Source organism: Ascaphus truei, chromosome 1, assembly GCF_040206685.1.
Source record: "Ascaphus truei isolate aAscTru1 chromosome 1, aAscTru1.hap1, whole genome shotgun sequence".
Classification (NCBI taxonomy): Eukaryota; Metazoa; Chordata; class Amphibia; order Anura; family Ascaphidae; genus Ascaphus; species Ascaphus truei.
The window spans coordinates 316,166,765-316,184,269 of NC_134483.1; the positions used below are offsets into that span (position 1 = coordinate 316,166,765).

A 17,505-nucleotide genomic window follows, 5' to 3' on the forward strand; every position below is an offset into this window, starting at 1 on the left:
AATTTATGGCGCTGGACAACAGCTCACAGCCTATTGACTTGAATGGCCTGCCCTCTGGCAGAAGGCTGCTTAGACAACATGGGCCAATGTTGCAGGCCACTAGCAGTGAAAAGGTCTCATTGGCCTTCCACTCTAACCTCAGAGCTCAAGTTTAAGCTGGAATTAGATGAGCAGGTTTACATGCACAGTGATCGCTGTAAACCCCACAAGATGTACAACTTCCAATGATAGCTACATACTTTGGATGAGAGTTTATTGCGACCCCATTTTCAATGGTAAACTGTGTACATGAGAAGCAGAATTGCCATGCAAATGGTTCATACGCTCATGCTAAAAACTAATTTCCCTAAAAATAGGCCCATCTGTTTATTACCGGTTGCATTTAATTTTAACGTCACCATCCATATTTAAAATGGAAAAAGTTTTGGGCCAGGGGTGCGCAAACTGAAGGGCGCGTCCCCCCTGTTTTTTCTGTGGGGGCGCGAGTGGTTGCAGAGGCCCTGCGCTCTTCCCCAAGGCATTCAAATTAAATGCTGGGGGGGGGGGGGGTGAGAGAAATTGCGTAAAGACTCTGCAACCTCAATTTACTGAAATTCAGCCGGCGTCTGGAAGCGTCTCCATGGCGACGCGGCGTAATTTGTCGCCACACTTGGCAAAAGGGGGTGAGGGGCGTGAGCACCGGGGGACACAAGGCAGGGGGCCCCAGGAGCAAAAGTTTGTGCACCCCTGGTCTAGGCAGTGGCATCATCTATGCCAGGAGAGCGCAATCTTTTTCTCCTGCAACCCCCTGCCGGCTGTTACCCTCTCTGCGCCTCCCCCCCCCCCCCTTTGGGCATCATGACGTCACATTGTCATGGCAACGGGACGTCACTTGAAGCCGCGTTGCCATGGAGACAAGTCTTCAGAAGCCTTCTGAACCAAGGTAATTGCAGTTAACCGAGCTCTTCGCCGCTTCCCCGGCATTTAATTTAAGTGCCTTCAGGAAGCGCGCGGGGCCTCTGTAAACCCCTGCGCACCCTTGATCTATGTTAGTTTAAGTGCCCTCTTGACCCAAGATTGCGCTAGATAAACATTTTGAAGGACAATTTTTTTTTATTCCAAATATAAGGGTTGTGGGGAGCAGAGAGGTGTCTAACAGCTCTGCCTCCGACGGGGGCACTGGCTCACGGTCAGTCTGTTTAATGACTGAAAGCCCCAATATAGACAGTGCATGCATAAATACAATCCCCAGCAAGGCTGTTGCTGGAGGCCATTTTGTTTTCTCAGAATACAAGGGGAAAAACACTGTTTTTTTTAAATCTGCTGAACCGCAGGGGAACTGGAGAGACACGTACTGGTTGTCCTGCTAGAGACCAGTGTAGTGAGGGGGTGTGGGGGTGAACCAATGAAGTGAATGGCTGCTGTAAATACTTGCGTTTACATACACGGCATGAATGCTTTTCATTTGCCACAAAGAACAATGGGCAACGTGGATATTACACAGGCTTCATGCCTGCACTCTATACGACAGACACAGCATTGCTAAAATTAGTAGGTGACGACGTCAGGCTCTCAGCTGTTCAGGGCTGTAGGCTCAAAATAAGGTAAACACAGGAGGAAGTGCGTGTCTTATGTTAGTGCTGGGGACATTCCGCACAGATTAGTACCCAAGTAGAATAATGCAAAAAATAACCCTTGATCAATCAAAAAAGATGACTTACTTTGCCCCTCCCAAAAATATATGTGTATATATTTTGAAATACCTAAATTATTATTTTTTTCCATCCCTGATAATGAATTGTGAAACTGTCCAGTAGTTTTTAATTATGATATATATAGAATATTTTTTTATTATTTCATTTTGTTGTGGCCAAACTGCACATAAAACCACAACCAGAAATTATTTGGAGGCTTTGAGATGTACAGTAACCCAGAAAAGTGGAAATTCAAAAGGAAGGGAATTGCAAAAACATGCCTGCAACAGTATATTATTATTACCTTTAATGATAATGTGTTTCTTATCTAGGGCTGACAATGTAAGCAACACTGTAGAGCAAACTTTTGTAGACACGGTGAGTTCCTGCCCCAAACAGCTTATAATGTCATTTTGGTGCCCTAGGCACATTGGTGATAAACTGACTCGCCGGAGGTCACAAGGAGACCTGATACAGAGAACCTGCATCAGGCAGTGACATTACCACTGAGCTCCTCTTTCAGTCCTTTGTTACAAATGAGCCTCAAACAAAAGCGCTACATTGTACATTCCGCGGTGTAAGGTGTGCTATTTGCAACTTTAAAAAACAACAGTGAATTTGGAAATGTAGGCTCAAAACAGCCCGATCAGCAGATATAGAATAACACCCTTCATATTAGTGCCCAAAATATCTGTAAATGGGGGAATCCAGAAACTGGTGATTAGGTACAAGTTATTGCCCCCCTGTTATACAGGCACAAAATGACACTGCTAACATTTATGGGCGGTTTTAATGGTGTTTGTTTGCTGCTCTGTACATCAAGCAATACAAACTGTGGTGCACAGAAATAAAATGTAAGAGGTGACAGGAGGAACAAAGAGGTGATATATCAGGCAAACAAAAGCAAGTCAAAGGGGACAGGAGAAAAAAAAAGGGGGAGACTTTGGGGATTAGAATATTTAACCCCGTCACTACCAGAGGGAACCATAATACAGAATTGTATTAGCAAAGAAAAGAACTGCATCAGAACCCACAACATAAATGGTTTTAAACTAATGAAGATGCACATGTAGATGCTTCAACATTTGACTCCATTTCTTCACCATTTTCCATCCCTACTGTGCTCCACCACACACACACACACACACACACACACACACACACACACACACACACACACACACACACACACACACACACACACACACACACACACACACACACACACACACACACACACACACACACACCTCCCCATTCAGAGCAGGGGTGTGCAGAGTACATGAGGGCTCAGACTAGCTCTGCTCCCTCCAACTAACCCCCCCCCCCCTAAAACCCTTGCGTACCTCTACCTACTTCTCTCCGATTCCCCCGCTCCCCTCACTGAGTGGCGATGACTTGACCTGTCAATCACCGCCGCTGCCGGTCTCAGTGCACCAAATCTAGCTTTGATGTTGCTGGGGAGCACTGTTGCTGCTTGCAGCAGTGATTATCATGTCAGTTATCACTGCGCACAGCACAGGCGGGACATTTTAGGCGTCCACCGATGACTATAATATAAACAGAAACACACGGTTTAGCAGTGCAAATTACCTTGTGTTCCTTTCATACTGATATATCATTATGAAATAGTTTATTTTTATATGTTTTAGAAAAAAAGTCGCAAAGACCAGAAAAAAAACAAAAAAACGTAAATATCTTCCTAAGAAAGCACCTCGACACCAACTAGCACTCCAGTAGGCACACTGTAACATAGGATATTGTGGTGTGTCCATTTTTTATTGCGGGCTACGAGCAACTAATTTGGGTAAGAGAATCAGTAAGGGTAATGTCAGTAAACACGACTTACTGGTTTAGGCCTCGGGCATGGTGCCTCGGGCCGCGCTGATCCGCGCTCCTGCTCTGCCTCGCCTGCTCAAACTGGAGCTTTTTTGTGTCCTGGCAGGCGAGGCAGTGAGCGCGCTTTGGGGTCAGGGCGGAGGCATGGCAGGAGGCGGGGCTAGTCCCTCGCTCCCATTGGATGTGAGCGGTCACGTGACCGCTCCTCCGCTCCCCTGAGCGTCAATTTTTAAATTTGCCTGTCTCTCCAAAATACTTGCGCCTCCGCACGCGTGCAGAAGCGGCTGCTACAGCCGCGCTGATGACAGATGCAGGGGGTAAGTGCATCTGCTCAGCGCAGCTCAGCACGGCTCACCGTACTATGTCCCAGGCCTTAGACAGGACAGAGGTATTGACATTTTAAAAGTTGCAGTAAATACCTAATAAGTTAGACACTGGTTTGAAGGTAATTCCCAGTGCTACTCATTTGTAACCACTTCAATGCCAAATTTATTACTGATGCAAATTGCCACTGACATTTTTGGCACCAGAGTAATGGTACCACTATTAGCGTAACCTTGCTCGTTCCCCTGCGGCCTTAAACAGAGGAGCATTCCAAAAGTTACTCAGGCTCCCAGGGACTTGCTGTAGGACACTAAAAAATGGCATACAGCTCTGAGAATGACACACGTGTTGTGTGTAAGCAGGCTCATGTGTAAAGAAGGCGCAGTTAAAAGGTTGAAGTAAATATTACATCAGCATGTCTCTGTGGATTCCATTTGGGACATGTACAGATGTAGCAGACTTCACTGTCCCCTCGTGTATCATGGTGGGAGGAGATGTGATATTCTGCATCAACACGGTCACTGAGTCCTAGGAAAACTATGGTATTCTGTATCATAAGTGAGGTTATCTGGGGTAACACGGTCACACGCTAAATCTGTAGATAAAAATGAACTTTACAAGAAAAAAGTCACTATAGTCAGCAGTCGTTGCATTCCAATGCTTAAAATGTTATTACCACTGGAATTTGGGTGACCAGGAAGAATACCCAGCTTAATCAGAGACTGGGAAAACACCCGAATCGAAAATAGGCTGTATTGGTTTTTCTGCTGCTTTTAACCCCATCACCCATTCCAGTCATATCATTTCAATTGACAATATACCAAAGGCCATCTCTTGCCCGTTTAGAAGTGCGGCCAATATCCAGGAAGTGGACTAAAAAAAGTCAAGATTATGCATACAGGCAGTCCTCGGTTATCCAACGGAATCCGTTCTGGAAGTAGTGTTGGATAGTGAAACCGTTGTAAAGCGAGTCCCATGTTAATCAGTGGCGGTGAGCAATGGATAGCGCATTCCGGCGGCGGAAAACGTCCCATAGGGTTGCATTGTAAAGCTTTGGATATCCCATTCGTTGTAAAGTGAAATGTTGGATAACGAAGACTACCTGTACTTCACTTTGAAACTGTCCAGTTGGAGAAATATCATCCAATCACATGGTGCCTTGAAAATATGTTGAATTGCAGGGAAATTATAGGCACAAGGACACACAATGACAAATAATTTTATTACCAAAATGTCAAATAGTTCACTGGCTCTAAAACAAATACTGTACCAGTAATAATACTGAAAGTTTTAAAATCTGTGGAGACAGATGAATAAAACATTTAGACCAGAAAAAAAAATAAAAAAATAAAGCGTACAGTTTTAGGGCTCATTAAAATGACACAGTATTAATAATGTATACGCAACACTGAATGCAGAGGCACGGTTTAATTGAAAACAAATTGTGCCTGATGCAGCAGTGTCTGCCCATTCAAAATGCAAGCTTGTCAGACTGGCTGGATCTGGTTAATTCCAACACACACAGGTACAGGACAGAGCTGCATCTCCCAGAGAGTTTAGGATTTCAGCTCTCTGGACAGTATGCTGAGGGTTATTGTAAATCGTTCCAAAAGGAAAGGCCATGCATTGCCAGGATAAAATATATACAACGTGCAGATTAGTGCAAATATGTGCCGCATAAAGCAATCGCTACAACAACGAATAATAATAAATAATAGGAACGATACTAAGAAGATGAATATATAATCTGAAGAGACAAAATAGCTAAATAATAATAATAAATAATAATGAAATGGCGCCTTTTAATTCCACATAAGATTGTAAACTCTTCGAAGCAGAGACTCCTCTTCCACAATGTTACTTTTATGTATGATGCACTTATTCCCATGATGTATTATTTGTTGTTATTTGTATGATTGTCACGTGTATTACTACTGTGAAGCACTATGTACATTAATGGCGCTATATAAATAAAGACATACAGTGCTTTATATTTTAATGATCAAAATTTGGAGGAAAAAGACAAGTGTCACCGAAGTATATTATAAAACGTATCAAGTAAAAATGTAAATATCCAAACTTAACAGCAAAGTAAATAGCACTATGTTCAATACGATGACAATGTGTACTGGATGAAATGGAGGCAGCGTTCTTGATAGCTGAATAGCTCCAGTGGAGACAGGCAGCAGGAGGAAGCGCCTAAAGCCGAGTCCATGGTGCAGGCACGTGCAACGGAGCACATGGCCCCGCGCGCGCCTGTCAGCCAAGCCATTTGTGGACTACAGATCCTCGCGACGCAGAGGCGTGGCCGATCACGTCACGGAGCTAGTTTGCCATCATTGAACGAACCGCTCCTGTGACCCGGCCGTCGTGAGACAAAGACAATAAACTTTGTCTCGCGAAAAAACAGCCGCGCCGACGCTCATGTGCACGTGAGCATAGACCTCAATGTGTTTGATCGCGCCACACAAGAATACGCCCACGCATTTGCGCTCAGCATGGAAGCGGCCTAAGGCTGCAGCCAGGGTGACGCTGAGCGGGCACTCACGCTGGCCGCGATGAAACACATTGCAGCAATGTGTATGGCCAGCGTGAGCCTCTTGCTGGCGCATCACGTGAGCGGTTCTCCCAGGCAGGGAACGGGCACACCGACGCTCGTGCGCTGCGACCTGCTGGGCCGGGCGATTGTATTCATTTTAATTTTAGAGACCGTCATATAACCAACTCTGAAGTGAAATCCCAGGAGCAGATGTTAAGTATATCAGTGCAAATATGGGAAGTTCTGCACAGAAACAATTATATTACTACAGGCTTGGTAAAATCCCGAGTGCCTAGGCATTTTCTGCACTCAAAAGATGCGTTTGGAGTAATCACGTTGCTGTATACGCAGAGCCCTAGCAACGACTGACCTGTCAGTCCCCGCCGGCGCTGGCAAAATTGAGCGCCTTTGGGCTCACGCAGCATGATGGGGCGTGACTGTCGGCCATTGAGGTGACAAGCCAGTCAAGCTACAGCCACCATACACCAACATATCGTGCATGGAGAGGGGAAATTGAAAATGCGACTAAAACGTCCCGAATGCACAAACAGATGCATCTGGATAACAGTAACATCACAGGAGTTATACAAAATACAAAAAAAAATGTAATCTCTATTTTAATACAGTACTTGTCAGCCGTTCACTAGATTAGCCAATATATAAAAATTAGGGTAGTGGCTAGGCAAGGATTCCTGGAGTGGTTAAGACTTGACTAGGAGGTCATACTGCCAATACCAAGATATAACAAATGATATTAATGGCCACTACGATATTTACTATTCCATTAGGCTAACTAGTGAAGTGCTGGGCTTGGTTGCTCACTCCGGCTGTGTGCACCTTAGCAGCCTCTCACGCTCCAGTTCTAATGATACATTGGAGCATTTAAACATTAGAGCCTGCCTGGTTGCACGAGTTACTTTATTTAATTTATTTTTAAACGTTATCACATTTTCTTTTGGTAATATATGTTTTAAGTATTTGATATTAAAGGTTACATTTTAATATAGGTAGTGTGCATTCAAGTGAATTCCCTTTGGAGTACAGGTCACTGTACCCCTCGCTTTTTCTGATTCACTTCAGTTCACAGTTGCACCTACGTTCATTATCAATTGAATTTATTATTATCACTTTTTCTACACAATTAGTCTGGTTTAGTCGATCACTCCCCAATCCCTCCTCCTTTTAATCTCTAGAGATATATATATTTTTAAACAACATAAAATGGACTAGGGATTCTGCACCTTAAAAGCAGGATTATAGTGAGATTTAAAGACTCCCGGGGACACGGTCAGTATCCCTGCATTGTGGTTTGTGGTCGCACTCTGCCCATGTTACAATGCAGGCAGAGTTGGTAAATACAGAGCTGATTAGATTGTTTAATTGAAAGATCAGCTAATTTAGCATGGTCATTGGGTATATAAGAGCTACCTGTATACAATTACACATACTCCTGACGAAGCCGACAACAGTTCTTGCTAGCTGGGCGAAACGCGTTGAGTGGACCAATTTTGGACTTGGAGGCGACCCGTAGCAAACCAACCCTGCAGCCGTGACGTCACATATCCGGACGGGCGCAAAGAGGGGAGCTCCGATTCGGGACACAGAGCAGTGGAAGCCAGCCAAACACCCAAGGGAGGCGGTGAGCAGTTCGGGAAACCTCCAATTCACCTTTGTGTGATACACGCTTATTTTTAATTGGCACATTGTAAGTGCGCATTTTTTACCCATATTTTACATAAAGTTTATCAATTTGATCGCACTATGTAGCTTTCTCTCTCATTTTATATGTTATTACTGCTGACGGAGTATTCGAAGGGGGGTCCTGATTACAGCAATCTGCATGGGTGGCAACCCTTATTTGCCAGCTGCCTTTTAAACTCCAACGTCCTGTGAGTGGAGCAACTATATGAGCCAAGACACAGTCTATCAATCCATTTGATTTTAGAAACGTCTGCACTTATATTTGTGTATTTTGTTCTCTTTTCCCTACATGCTCCCCCTGGATGTTTGAGAAATTGCTTAACCTTGGAACCCGTGAAACAGGTCCCACCAGAGGGTTTGAGCTGGGTGTTTAGATAATCAATTCATTTTCATCACCTTTCACTTTAAATTATTATTTTCCACTTTTTCTTTTATTTAGAGCTGTTTGCGCCTTGTATCACTTTTTTCACAATATCCCCTTTAGAGGTACATATTTCGGGGAGCTCCCCGGAGCTGAAATGAACATGCTTTGACGTGGGAAAAGCTCCGCTTCCCGTCTTGGGGGAAATCATTCATTTTATTTTTTTCCCAAAAGGCAGAGATGCTTGAAGTGGTGTCTGACCAGTTCTAGATACCTGTGCAAATTAGGACCATCCAGGACAAACTTAGTATCTTTACATCACCTCCTTAAATACCATGATGCATCTGCCACGTCAAACAATATCAGTATATTAATTTCATACTGTTTTATGTTTTATATGCGTGTCAGGATCAACATTGTCATTAAATATTAGCTGAAAACAACCCGTAACAGGGCCGCTCGCTAAACTCAGACAATCATTTTGCTCACTAGCAATTACCCTCTGACCCCTGGGAACTTCTTAGGATACATAGAATGTTTGAGAGCTGCAATAAACCCAGCTGTAAAGCAGCCCTTGCATCTGCTGGGATCATTTGGATTCTTGAGAACAAAGCAGAAATGTTTTCATTGTGTCAGCTGACCTTTGGTCATGTGCAAATGTAGGATTCATGTGCAAGATGTCTCTCTCTAACCAAGGGACGGCCACAAACTGCTCATTTCAGTAGCGTCCAGCTGTGGGCACTGTGCAAAAATCACAGTGTCAACGAATCTACGTAAACAAAAGCAAAATCCCAGACTATTGCAAAGAAGGAAATCCTCTTGGGGTAGAGACAGCCCGAGGAATTAGGCAGAACCACAGAACAATGATATGATCCACTTTAAAATCCAGAAAAAGGCTTTTCCTTACCCTGTCACCTTCTAGATCTGCATACATTTTATTTATAGAAGGAAACATATCAACACCTCTAGTGTTTGTGATACTTATTTGGTGTCTGGTTATAAGTGGAAGCATTGGATGCTGGGAGATAATGGGGAAAGGCGGGGTTAGGCTGCATCTTCACCGATCGATCACAGGACAACGGATCGATCGGCAACTTAGCTAATTACTTATTGTGTGGATTGTATTGATGCACATATTAAAAAGGGACAAATGAAATGTCAAATAAAAACAGCAGCTTGGACTGCTGCTTTAAAATCACTTCTGCGGTCATTGAGTTTCATGCATCTACAAGTCTTTTGTAAAGATACTGGCCATATCTGATCATTATGAGGCAGACGTCATCAATATTTACTGGGGAAAAAAATATATATGTTTTTACATTTTCTCTTAACACCATGAAGGTCAACAGACGGCAAATAGGGGTCTCATACATTTTCCTATGAAAGAGCCAGAAAATGATATTTGGATGTTGGCTGGTACAGAGTCTACAAACAGAATGGGCTTGATAAAATATTATACATCAACGAAAATATGTTACTTGTAATTCCTTCTTCAATACTTTCCTGAAATGTGTACTGGCATACCCCGCATTAACGTACACATTGGGTCCAGAGCATGCATGTAAAGCGATAATGTACTTAAAGTGAAGCACAACCTTTTTCCCCACTTATCGATGCATGTACTGTACGGCAATCGTTATATACGTGCATAACTGATGTAAATAACGCATGTGTAACAGGCTCTATAGTCTCCCCGCTTGCGCACAGCTTCAGTACAGGTAGGGAGCCGGTATTGCTGTTCAGGACGTGCTGACAGGCGCATGCGTGAGCTGCCGTTTGCCTATTGGGCGATATGTCCTTACTCGCATGTGTACTTAAAGTGAGTGTCCTTAAACCGGGGTATGCGTGTATGATAGGATTTGTGAATTTTAACATTAAGGTCAAGGTAGAGACATATGGCCTTTTCTAGCCATGGCGCAGTTGGGCCAGGTAGGAGCCCAACCACTGGGCAGGGAAGGGGTCCTGTCGCACTGGAATTAAGGGGGGTAGGGGGGGGGTTCTACATTTCCAGGCCTTGTAGTGATTGGTAGATAGAGGCTGCCAATCACTACTAAGCCCAGTAAAGTAGATCTTCAAAATGTATTTATTTAGGTACCACAGAGGTCTTAGCCCAGCTATGCCACTGCTGGCAACACACTGCACAAGGATTGCAAAGGTACCATAATTGTCCCCCTCAAAAAAAAAAATTCAAAAAAGTCTCACAAGGGAGCAGTAGGAGATTTGAGAGGGATATTAAAGAGGCAATTAAGCGAACACAGAAAAATAAATAAAAAAATAATAATATATATGTTGCTGTCTAAGGCTGAGTCCATGGTAACTGCAGCCGTGCGCTGAGGGAAACCGGGTGCTTTCCCTGGCCTTAGTTTGCGCGCCATCCGGGGGCGGACCAGTGACATCACGGAGCTGGTTCGCCCTCATTGGGCGAACCGCTCACGTGACCGGCCCTGCGCTCCCGTGTGCATCGAAACGGAAAAAAAAATTTAAGACCTACGCCTCCGCACGCCTGCGCGAGCACCTGCTAAAGCCGCTCATTGCGGCTGCAGGGGCTCACCGACAAGCGTCAGCGCTGACCATGGACTCAGCCTAAGGCCTGGTACATAGGTGCTGCTGCTCGCTCTTGCTTGCTGCCGCTCGCTCTACCAGGAGCTTTTTGCTGTCCTGGCAGAGGAGACAGCAAGCGCGCTTGGGAGGCGGGTATATCTGTGTGTGTGTCACTTGGTAGCTATCAGTGTGTGTTTGTGTGTCACTGGAGAACCTGTGTGTGTTTGTGTGTCACTGGGGAACCTGTGTGTGTTTGTGTGTCACTGGGGAACCTGTGTGTGTGTGTGTGTGTGTGTCACTGGGGAACCTGTGTGTGTGTGTGTGTCACTGGGGAACTTGTGTGTGTGTGTGTCCCTGGGGAACGTGTGTGTGTGTGTGTCACTGAGGAACGTGTGTGTGTGTGTGTGTGTGTGTATTATATAATATTTTAAAAATAAAAAAAAAACGACATGTGAGAATAAATAATTTATTAACATTGTGCAACTTTGATAAATATATATACACACACACACACACACACACACACTCTTACAATGCCGGACCGGCTGCAGACCGATTGGATGGGAGCGGTCACGTGACTGCTCCTCCGCTTCCCCGAGCGACAAATTTCAAACTTGCCTGTCTCGGGGAAGTTTCTCAGCCTCCGCACGCATCAGCAAGCATGCGGAGGGGGAAACTATAGCCGCGCTGATAACAGATGCAGGGGCTTTGTGCATCTGTTCAGCGCGGCTCAGCGACGCTGAGTGCACTATGTCCTGGGCCTAAGGCTGCGTCCATGGTTAGTGATTGCGTGCTGAGGCGCGCGGAGGCTGAGGGAAAGCGGGTGCTTTCCCTGGCCTTAGACCGCGCGCCGTCTGGGGGCATGTCGGGGGGGCGGGCCAGTGACGTCACGGAGCTGGTTCGCCCTCATTGGGCGAACCGCTCACGTGATCGGCCCTGCGCTCCGGCAAACGCGAAAATGTAAAATTTTGCTATGAGTTACGCTTCCGCACGCTTACGTAAGCACCCTTCTAAAGCCGCTCTCATTGCGGCTGCGGGGCTCAGTGCCGAGCGTAAGTGAGCCTCAGCACGGGTCAGCGCATAAGCGCTGACCATGTCCGAGGCCTAAGACATGTGAATGTGCTCACAAGTGATATTCTTTATTGGCTATATGCTATACTGTGGAGGTTTTTGGTTGCCTTTTTCACCGACCATAACTTAAAATGTGTGTGTGAGAGATATATAGATACTTTTTTTTTTTTTTTTATATATATGCAGCCTTTGACAACCAATTACTTAAGCTGCTGATCAATTCGTTCTCCAAAGATTTGGTTTTCCAGGGTTCACTAAATGGCTGCCAGTTTCAATCAATCCTTCAGTCAGTGTAACTTAGTAACTCAGCAGCTACAATGTATTCTTATATTACCAAGGTAACATTATCTATTGTTACAGTTTGCAACTCAAACTGCTGGGAATATTGGCAAACAAATCACAACACAGGGAAGTGTTGTAAAGATCTTGCACTGCTGGGAACATGGGCTCTAACCTGCTATAGAAATCAAAGGATGATCAGTATATTAAAACTCAATAAAAATATCATTAAGAGTCGAACAAAACATTTTTTTTAAATGTAATAAGTATCATCTAATACTACAGTTTAAAAAAATAAATATTGCATGGAATATAAGAGGCAATCAATTTCCTAGCAGTGCTAGTGGAGTTTAAAGGAGTAATCCGTCCTGCAGAGAAAGTGAACTAAGGACAGTGGAATGTTTACTTAACAGGTTCCGACATGTATTTTTAAACTTTAGACTTTTCCATTTGGGGGGGGGGGGGGGGGGGATTGATTCCTACATTATTTTATAGGGATAGCAAACTTGTTCTCAGGACACCATACAATACATCTATTTTTCACTACTCCTGAATTTACATTATATGTATATCAGACATTTTACACTGGTATTCCATTGCAAAGCACATTATTTACCCCTGGGATGGGTTGGCTGTACACGTACTAAATGTGAGTTCTACAGGGATATCCTGAGCATCTGGTTAGAATCCTGAAGGCAGGTTTGCTAACCTCTTGATTGAGGCAGCATCATATAATGTAGCTGGTCAAATGGTCTTTAAACAACGTATCACACACAAATTGGACCCATAGAAAAACAAAATGTGTTCCTTTACTTCAAGGGTGACCATCTTTCTGTGTTACGTTGTTTAAAAGCCATTTGACCAGCTACTCTGAGACTATCCCAATCAAGAGGTTAGCAAAGCTGCCCTTAGGATGCTACACAAGACCAGAAACTCTGATATCCCCAACGAACGCCAAGTTATATTACAGCCAATCCACCCCAGGGAGCGTGCAAACAATGTGATTTGCAATGGTATACCAGTATAAAAACACTGATTTACATAGAATTTAAAGAAAGCATACATTGAAAAAGATTATAGTACCTATTTTTTCCACAAAATAAGTGACCAATTTTTTTTTAAACTAAAAAAGGTATAGAAAGCACGTATAGTAAAAACATGTGAATACATAATTATTGTTGAATCAAGAGTGAATGTTCTTTAACTAGTTTGAATCTTGACAGATCAGAGCTGACTGTCTTGCAGAGCATAGAAATGGTGTCTTTAAATCCCAGACAGTGTTTTGCATGTGATTTTTCTGCTGCTGGTGTGAGTCAGCGTCAGGGGGAAGGTGTTCAGACAGCCAGGGCAAAATGCCTAACCACATTAAAGATGTAGCCCCACACGGGACCAAAGTGGACTAATGAAGTGTAATTGGTTAAATCTAGGTGAAAAATATACCTACCGTAATTTCATTAGGGATAATTATAAAAAGTAACAAGGAATATAAAAATCAGCATAATTAGAGCTTAATTACAACTTGCGACACCAACTGTGGAAAAAGTCAAATTCTACAAAACATTGATTTTGCTCATATGCTTGCGTTTCACCCTGTGATTGCGACCAACACATACCTTGAATGTCAAAAGGTCAACGCTCTAGGGGCCATATGATATACAGCATACTAGAAATGTCCCTTTTATAGGGAGAGTAATGGCAACAGAAGTGGAAGTTGACATCATGGGTGTCGCAAGTTGTAACACTTTGAGTTGTTGTAAGACGGCCCATGAACATGTGATCACCACACCAAGCAATCGCGTAGTTGAGTGGCGGAAGGCCGTCTTACAACAACTCAAAGCGTTAAATTAAGTCTACTTATTTAGATAAAGGCGTCTTTCACAAAGACAAAAAATAACAAATAACATTTACTGAAAATTCATAAAACAAAAAAACACTCACATCAGATTAATACAAACAAACCCCTGTAAGGGTTTCACCGCGGCTAGATCTCATCTCTAGCTGGTGCTGCTTCGCTAGGTATTTGCCATGCTTATAAAATCCTCAATGATCAATACACCAGCAAATTCCTGGAGAGGACAGTGATTACTGTAAAGCACTGCAAAGCAATTCTAGCATATTCCTACAGCAAAAAACAAAGAGGAAACGCTCTACACACAATATCAAAGAATACCCTTTTTACAGCATTAAGAACATTGCAATAGAACACGACGGAATATACAGTATGAATCAAGGCGAAACTGAGCCAATCCTGGGGCACCAGAATGCTCTGATATAGAAGAAAAACTTCTTATTGAAATCAAAAAGGATGTATTTCTTCCACACATCTGGTGTACCAGTGTGCAACCAGTTCTGCCCCAATATACACAGACTCAATAAAATATATTCAATTCACTATTCTCTTCTCCCTTTCACCCTGTTGTATGTTCTCTTCTGTCCCACTCGAAAGCAATAGGAGATACTCTCTATCATTTGAAAGCCAACAGACCAGATTAATAGCACACTGGAGAATGCCATCCAAAGCAATGGTAAATATATTTAAAGGGGAAGTTCCCCCTACTATTTTTTTTTTTTGAACATGAAAAGGAAGCAGTGGTCTCCGAAGCAAAACCACATGAATTTCAGCTCCCGAGTCCCCAACTTACTAGGGAAGATACTGTTCCCTCCAGGGGAAACAACATGGAGGTTTAAACCTCCACACCAGCATGTCGCCAGTATTTTAAACCTCCGAGAAGTATCTCTGAAAGAAAGGGGCCTCCGCCACTGAAATTAATACGGCTCAGCTCTACAGACCCCCCTCCCCCCCCACTGATTCCTACACATGTTAAGAAAATAAGGGGGCAGTGGGAACTGCTGCTTGAATGCAGGCTGTAGAAGTAGCTCAGTGACTGAAGGCCCCGACTGGAAATAATGCCATGACTGAAGAAGGGGTTCAAATCACAGCATCGGCTCCTTTCTGACCTTGGGAAAGTCCCTTTATCTCCAGGTCTCAAGCACCACAACATTAGATGGCAAGTTTGTTGGGGCAGGGAACGTGCCTATAAAATTCTTTGCACCGCATATTGTATTTGTTAGCGCTTTTCTCCCAATGGGACTCAAAGCACTTATCTATAAAATAAAAAATAAAAAAGTGTATTGTATATAAACATTATTATTTTTTTTAAACGGTAACGAAACAGCAGACAGACCCGTGGTCTCCTATGAGATTGGTAAAGTCCATGACAATGCATCAATGCAAAAGTGGTGCACTACTGGAGGGAAAAACTATTGCTCCAGATGTATCAAAGACCATTTCTATGGGGTTTTTGTTCTCCTTGATACGTTTGCGCAGTTAGGGGACAAACAACTGCAGCATCTTTTGCCCCCATTAATTCAGCCATTACAATTTCATCATTTTCTAAGTAATGGAAGCACCAGTCATTCATCATCCCTTCCTGCCTGTTGGGGGCAGCTGGAAGAGGGAGGTGCCTGGGCCATATGGGAGTGCCTCATTGTTTCCTTATGTTGAAACAAGGAGGGTTTAGAGGCGTTCTCCACTGGGCCTGCCCATGCAGCTTTGGGTCCATGTGCAGGTCAAAACAGCCACCGTACAATCAATGATGCTTAATGCAGATGTAGCAAGCTTTAATTTACCTACTGTTAACCCAAAACCTCACAGCGAGTTTTTAAAGGATTTAATGGCAGCAATAATGCAAAATATCCCATATCCCACCGCAACCCTGTATCTTATAATTCTGTAAATTGTAGATCCAGCTACACATTGCATACAACTACATAAGGGGTCATCAGACTACAGGTCAAAAGAGACAAGCTGAAATCCTCCTTAATGTGAAGTTCTCTTTTTGTTCAGGGACTGTCTCAATCCTGGTTGCGTAACTCAATCTTTAGACAGGGACAGAGTCTGTGCTGCTATGTTGAACCAGGCAGTCTCTTTAATCATCTGCCTATTGGAGGCTCATACACATTAAGGAAGTATTTGAGCCCACTGCAGATACAGTATGCTGGGCATTAATTCTGTGCATACAACTCCTCCCTGCAGAGGCCACAGGAGATGAATGGGCAATGGTTAAAACGGATGGTTTTTCGCCCTGTCTAAGAGTTGCTGTGTAATGTTGTGCAGGCAAAGGGGGTTCAAAGTCACACAATTATTCCCATTATTGCTGATGAGTCACTTCTAGCACAATCTGTTCAGGGCGATGACCATTAAATGATGCTTTCTGTAAACCCCATTAAGCAGAGAGAGAAACGCCAACACTCACCTAGCCGCAGGACAGCAACATTCATAGACCCAGCCAGCAGAGGCTACAACATACAGTATACACAGCCAGGCGATGGGTAAACCTTGCTGGGTTTTATTTTTTTGGGGAGGTCCTTCCTCCTTTAATGCAGTGCAGGGGCTGCTGCAAATTCCTTCTGCAATAATCCCATGCATAGAAAAAAGAAACAAACAACAAAAAAAATCCAATCACCAAATAGTCAGATCAGATGTCAAGGTGATCAGAGACAAGGAATGAGCAGGAGGAGGCTGCCGGATCTATCCTGTGTGTGTGTCTCCTCTCCCTGTATGCACATGGGTGTTGCTGCTGTGTGTCTGTCCCCAGGCTGAACTGTGACACTGCTGCCAGCTTTTCCCTTCATCTCCTTCCTCCCATCAATGCCGGTCACCCAGGCCACTGGGACCATCCCGGAAAGTCAGGAGTTGTTGCTGTTTTTTCCCGCAGCTGCTGGTGGCCATCTTTAATCTTGCATCCCTCCTCCCTCTTCCTGACTCACTCCGAGATCTTCCCTTTTCCTCCCTTCCCCCCACCTCTCTGTCTCTTGGTATGATGCTGGCAGTGCCTGTCTCCTCTCTTTTATTCGATGTATCCTCTTCTTCTGCCTGGGGTCCTTTGTTTCTCTTTATCTCCCCATCTCTTGTTTTGTAACCTCTCAATTTTTTTTAAATGTTTTATTATTGTATGTCTTTATTTATATTGCGCCATTTATGTACATAGCGTTTCACAGTAGTAATACGCAACAATAATGTAAATAAAATATAAATAACAGATCATGGGAATAAGTGCTTCAGAAACTAAAAGTAACATTTAGGAAGAGGAGTCCCTGCTCCGAGGAGCTTACAATCTAATTATTATGATTCTGTCCTTTATTCGTGGTTTTGCTGTTCTGCGTTTGTACCACAT

At 43.7% G+C, this 17,505-nt stretch overlaps 1 protein-coding gene across 1 annotated transcript in view; it reads right to left on the minus strand.

Moving 5' to 3' along the window:
• The window catches only part of WDFY3 (WD repeat and FYVE domain containing 3), a 321,115-nt gene extending 304,015 nt beyond the window's left edge, over positions 1 to 17,100 (minus strand). The window contains exon 1 of the mRNA XM_075604516.1: positions 16,585 to 17,100. The gene's annotated coding sequence lies outside the window, so the exon portion shown is untranslated. The remainder of the gene's footprint in view (positions 1 to 16,584) is intronic.
• Between the last annotated feature and the right edge of the window lie 405 nt (positions 17,101 to 17,505).